This window comes from Ptychodera flava, chromosome 12 (assembly GCF_041260155.1).
Source record: "Ptychodera flava strain L36383 chromosome 12, AS_Pfla_20210202, whole genome shotgun sequence".
Classification (NCBI taxonomy): Eukaryota; Metazoa; Hemichordata; class Enteropneusta; family Ptychoderidae; genus Ptychodera; species Ptychodera flava.
The window spans coordinates 6,111,089-6,117,427 of NC_091939.1; positions in this window are offsets into that span (position 1 = coordinate 6,111,089).

Consider the following 6,339-nt stretch of genomic DNA (forward strand, 5'->3'; position numbering starts at 1 on the left):
AAATGATTAAACAGCAGAGCATTCTGGGTATTGAGCAACCGACCAAAGAATATTTGTATCACTTTAAACATGAAACTGAATGTTCATCAAAGAATGAGCTACCATTGATTTATGTCGCTAGAGCCACTGCTCAAATGTGAATCTGTTCCGACTTTGTCCAAGGAGAATATTAAAAATATTATACAATGCACATGTCAAGTTTTTGAAATAATATGGCTGCCAGGTGGCTGTTTTTGAGTCCCCTGCCAGAAGAAGCAGTTTTGCTACAGAGCAGCATGTTGGATGACGTGTAGATACATCGATTTTTATAGATTTTATAGGATTTGTGTTGCAGCATAGTACAATATGGATTTTGTGTTGCAGCACAGTATAAGATGGCTACTGGTTAGCCATATGGCCCAAACAAAGTGTATAATGAAGTACATATGCATGTCAATTTATTTTGTGGTAGGATCCAGTCAGACAATTGAATTGTGTTTGTGTCACTGCAAAACTGAGGATTTGTCCTGACAGGGCCAGTAGCTGTAACGCTTGATGATTTTTTCACCATTTTAGTTTGTTTTGAATTTCAACTACAGTTTCTTGTTCTACTCCTAAAAGCATGTTGAGATACATAGTATTCTTCTTGTCAACACAGCCTGTACATGTGTAGACTGCATTGTTATTGTTGACAGGTGAAACCTGGTCCAGACTGGAATTCAAACTTACTTGTAAATAAACAATAACCGCATTTTACACATAACTGATGCTGTGTTGATTGGATATATGGTAGCAGTTGCAACATGCATTGGAGAGTTGGTCAAGAATTTGCAATTGACATACAAAACAAAATAGTGGAAAAATCATCAGACATTCCAGTTACTGGCCCTTTACATGTAATACCATAATGAAAGACACATGCAAGGTTTTTCGGTACAGGTAACCAGCCCAACTTCAGTGAAGTTTTTAATTTAATCCACCGTCCCTCCACAAAGTGGAGGGACCGTGGTTAATCAAAGTACATAAAAGCATCCACACACACCTATACATGACACACAGTACATGATGTAAAACATTATACAAAACATTACATTGTTAGCTGTGTAACAAATTACTAGTTATACCAAGAGAGTCCCTTGTCAGGTAAACACTCTAAGCAGAAATCATTTATTGCTGAAACCTTGTGAAATACCATTGTGCACGTACAGCCATTGTTTCACCATTATGATAACAGTTGGTACTGATCATAAATAGGAACTAACTTGGACCTATTCTACAACATTCTGTAAAAAATTTTCATTGTATTATTTCAATTATATTCCTCACATTGTTCCGGTATTGTTGAAAAGTTGCAACATTTCATGCTGAATTTATATACAATTACTACATCTGCAACTGAACTGCAGGACACAATTTCTGTCTTTGGACATCAATACTTTGTTGACTTTGTGTTACTTGAGAAGTCAAGTTACATTCTATGCTTCATCTTCTGAAAGAGTACTGGCGAAGACACAGCTGCAACAAGTCCGGCTTACAGACATATACGTTGAACAAGACGATGATGTAATTTATGTTATCAACTAGAAATAAGTATAAATGAAATGAGTCGCTGTTCTGACTTAATAAAACACTTGGTGCATTGAGAGGGAATGACAATGACAGCAAATATTTGTCAACAAATAATACTTAATAGTAAACCCTTTGTAAAAATGTATAAACACTTCCTACCATGCTCCTAGGTACATTTTTGAAAAAACTGTCGTCTGATGAGCTTTTGGGGGAAACACCGAGTTCACTTTCTATGCATGCCCTTTGACTAAAACACATTTAGATTTGACAATTGCGGTGAAAATTTCAAATGTTCTCAATTTTCAATCACGTCAAAAGTTAATTATTTATATTTAGATTTAATTATAATTAAAGCTGCAAGCAGCGTTGGCGGGGCCCAAGCGGATAACATGGTTGAAAGATCTTGCACTTATGATATTATGTGCAAAATTCGATCTTGGAAAAGTATGATTTTGAACATCATCTTATAGTTACTGTACGTGTCAGTGGGAATTGCATATTCTACGTAAAATCCAATATGGCGGCGAAATATGAAGGATGTAGCACTTGTGGTTACTGAGTTATGGACATATACTCATATTTAAGGGCAAAGGTCATCGAGGTCACGTGACATTTTGTCAAAAAAATTGTAAAGCTTAGTTATCCCTATATACCAAAAATCAGACCTCTAGCTCTATTGGCTGGCTCAGAATTAGATATGCGCATAATTAAGAGGTACAGGATGTGGTGTCATAAGGTCTCCCATCATACCAAATATGAAGGGTGTAGCACTTGTGGTTACTGAGTTATGGACATATACGTATATTCAAGGTCAAAGGTCATCGAGGTCATGTGACATTTTGTCAAAAATTGTATTGCTAAGTTATCCCTATATACCAAAAATCAGACCTTTAGCTCTATTGGCTGGCTCAGAATTAGATATGCGCATAATTAATGAGGTACAGGATGTGGTGTCATAAGGTCTCCCATCATACCAAATATGAAGGGTGTAGTACTTGTGGTTACTGAGTTATGGACATATACGTATTTTCAAGGTCAAAGGTCATCGAGGTCATGTGACATTTGTCAAAAAAATTCTAATGCTAAGTTATGCCTATATACCAAAAATCAGACCTCTAGCTCTATTGGCTGGCTCAGAATTAGATATGCACATAATTAATGAGGTACAGGATGTGGTGTCATAAGGTCTCCCATCATACCAAATATGAAGGCTGTAGCACTTGTGGTTACTGAGTTATTGATTTATACGTATATTCAAGGTCAAAGGTTATCGAGGTCACGTGACATTATGTCAAAAAAAATTGTCTTGCTAAGTTATCCCTATATACCAAAAATCAGACCTCTAGCTCTATTGGCTGGCTCAAAATTAGATATGCACATAATTAATGAGGTACAGGATGTGGTGTCATAAGGTCTCCCATCATACCAAATATGAAGGCTGTAGCACTTGTGGTTACTGAGTTATTGATTTATACGTATATTCAAGGTCAAAGGTTATCGAGGTCACGTGACATTATGTCAAAAAAAATTGTCTTGCTAAGTTATCCCTATATACCAAAAATCAGACCTCTAGCTCTATTGGCTGGCTCAGAATTAGATATGCGCATAATTAATGAGGTACAGGATGTGGTGTCATAAGGTCTCCCATCATACCAAATATGAAGGTGTAGCACTTGTGGTTACTGAGTTATGGACATATACGTATTTTCAAGGTCAAAGGTCATCGAGGTCATGTGACATTTTGTCAAAAAAATTGTATTGCTAAGTTATCCCTATATACCAAAAATCAGACCTCTAGCTCTATTGGCTGGCTCAGAATTAGATATGCGCATAATTAATGAGGTACAGGATGTGGTGTCATAAGGTCTCCCATCATACCAAATATGAAGGGTGTAGCACTTGTGGTTACTGAGTTATGGACATATACGTATTTTCAAGGTCAAAGGTTATCGAGGTCATGTGACATTTTGTCAAAAAAATTGTATTGCTAAGTTATGCCTATATACCAAAAATCAGACCTCTAGCTCTATTGGCTTGCCCAGAATTAGATATGTGCATATTAATGAGGTACCGGATATGGCACCATAAGGTCTCCCATCCTACCAAACATGAAGGATGTAGCACTTGTGGTTCCTAAGTTATGGACGTAAATGTATATTTAGGTCAAAGGTCATCGAAGTCATGTGACATTTTTTTAAAAAAATTGTTTTTCGTAGTTATCCCTATATACCAAAAATCTGACCTCTTGCTCTATTAGATTGCCCAGAATTAGATATGACTCTTACATAGGCCAGAATAAGCCATTTGTATAGTTTAGCTGCAGAGGTATAGGGGAGGTCAAAGGTCATTGAAAAATCAGAAAAACAATACTTTAAAAATTTTCTTCTCAAAAACTGCCTGGTTAATTTCCTTGAAATTTATTATATAGCATCTAGTAGTATGGCCTATAAAGTTTGCGAAAAGATTTTGGTGTTAGTTCTGGAGAAGAAGTTTTTGAATGATTAAATTGCAATTTTTGAAAATCCAATGTGGCAGGCCAAATCATGTGACCGATCCAAATGTCTTTCGCAAACTTAAAAGAGATCACTCTAAGGATGACATGAGTAAAATTTCAGTTAAATCGGTGTGTTTGTTCTGGAGAAGAAGATTTTTAATGATTAAATTGCGATTTTCGTAAAATCCAAGATGGCGGCCAAATCATGTGACCAATCCAAATGTCTTTCGCAAACTTGAAACAGATCACTCTAAGGATGACATGAGTAAAATTTCAGTTAAATCGGTGTGTTTGTTCTGGAGAAGAAGATTTTTAATGATTAAATTGCGATTTTCGTAAAATCCAAGATGGCGGCCAAATCACGTGACCGATCCAAACGTCTTTCACAAACTTAAAAGAGATCACTCTAAGGATGACATGAGTAAAATTTCAGTTAAATCGGTGTGTTGGTTCTGGAGAAGAAGATTTTTAATGATTAAATTGCGATTTTCGTAAAATCCAAGATGGCGGCCAAATCACGTGACCGATCCAAACGTCTTTCGCAAACTTAAAAGAGATCACTCTAAGGATGACATGAGTAAAATTTCAGTTAAATCAGTGTGTTGGTTGTGGAGAAGAAGATTTTTAATGATTAAATTGCGATTTTCGTAAAATCCAAGATAGCGGCCAAATCACGTGACTGATCCAAACGTCTTTCGCAAACTTAGAAGAGATCACTCTAAGGATGACATGAGTAAAATTTCAGTTAATCGGTGTGTTGGTTCTGGAGAAGAAGATTTTTAATGATTAAATTGCGATTTTCGTAAAATCCAAGATGGCGGCCAAATCACGTGACCGATCCAAACGTCTTTCGCAAACTTGAAAGAGATCACTCTAAGGATGACATGAGTAAAATTTCAGTTAAATCGGTTGTTGGTTGGTTCTGGAGAAGAAGATTTTTAATGATTAAATTGCGATTTTCGTAAAATCCAAGATGGCGGCCAAATCACGTGACAGATCCAAACGTCTTTCGCAAACTTGAAAGAGATCACTCTAAGGATGACATGAGTAAAATTTCAGCTAAATCGGTATGTTGGTTGTGGAGAAGAAGATTTTTAAATTTAAATCGGTATTTTTCGAAAATCCAATATGGCCGCCAGGACGCGCGACTATTCGAAATTTGTATACCCAGGTGCACGAGATCTCATAGGTACCTTTAGCCCTGCAAGTTTCAGAAGTTTGCGGTAAGCGGTGTTTGAGTTCTAGGTCGACAAAAAAAGAGCGGAAGAAGAAGAAGAAGTAGAAGAAGAAGAAGAAAGTTGAATTCCTATAAAACCAATAGGGGCCCAGCCGGTAGGCTTGGGCCCCTAATTAAATTTTGGTGGTTGAATTAATTTCATTTTTGACCTTTGACACACCAGCTCCAATCTGTGGAGAGTAGTGTCTTTTCAGTGATTAAAAATCACCAAAAGGTGAGACAGTATTGGATTTGAGGAATACAATAAGTTAACCTTTACAGATTAAATATTCAACAGGTTTGAAAAGTTCAGACGTGTATGTCATTATTATACCACATTTTACTGCTTGTACACATTCTGCATATTTATTCAGAAAAAATTACTTTTTGTACCGGTGATAAATCTATGTAAATTTTTTTGTGCTTTAGATTTTAAAAATATTCAGACTGAGCTACTTATTGACTATTTATTATTGCTCTTCAGAGAATGAACATGTCAAATTAAAATGTAAATATGTGCAAGTTATTGTTTAGCATAAAATTCTCAGTATAATTTATCTAAAAGTACATATTTTTTTATGTATAGCACGGCAAATGTAATGGCAGTAATATTTGTTCAGTGAACGATTCACAGAATCAATATTGTTGAGATTGTTTTCCTAGGTTCTCTCCATAGTTGACAGATTGATGTCCATAGTATTGTATTATTCAAGTAACCGAACACTTGTGTGTCAAAATTGCATCCACTTTTAGCTCAGTGGCACATCAGATCCATACTGTGCTGTTTTGGTATGCCCTTGAACACTTATTGCTGTATGAAGGCAGTTGTTTTGCAAAGACTTTTGTTTATGAAAGAATCCAAAGACCTCATACAATTCTTGAGCAGTTCAAAGTAATGCACTTGATGAAATCAGGATTTTGGATAGGGGTATCAAAAGCATGGGATTTGCACAAAGAGCAAACAACTGTGTTCTGAATATGTAAGGACAACTTTATGTAAGTGGTTCATTTGGTAAGGATGCATTGTAAGAAATTAAAATCAGAATTACATCAAAGATGTTATAATTTTTTTCTAATTTTT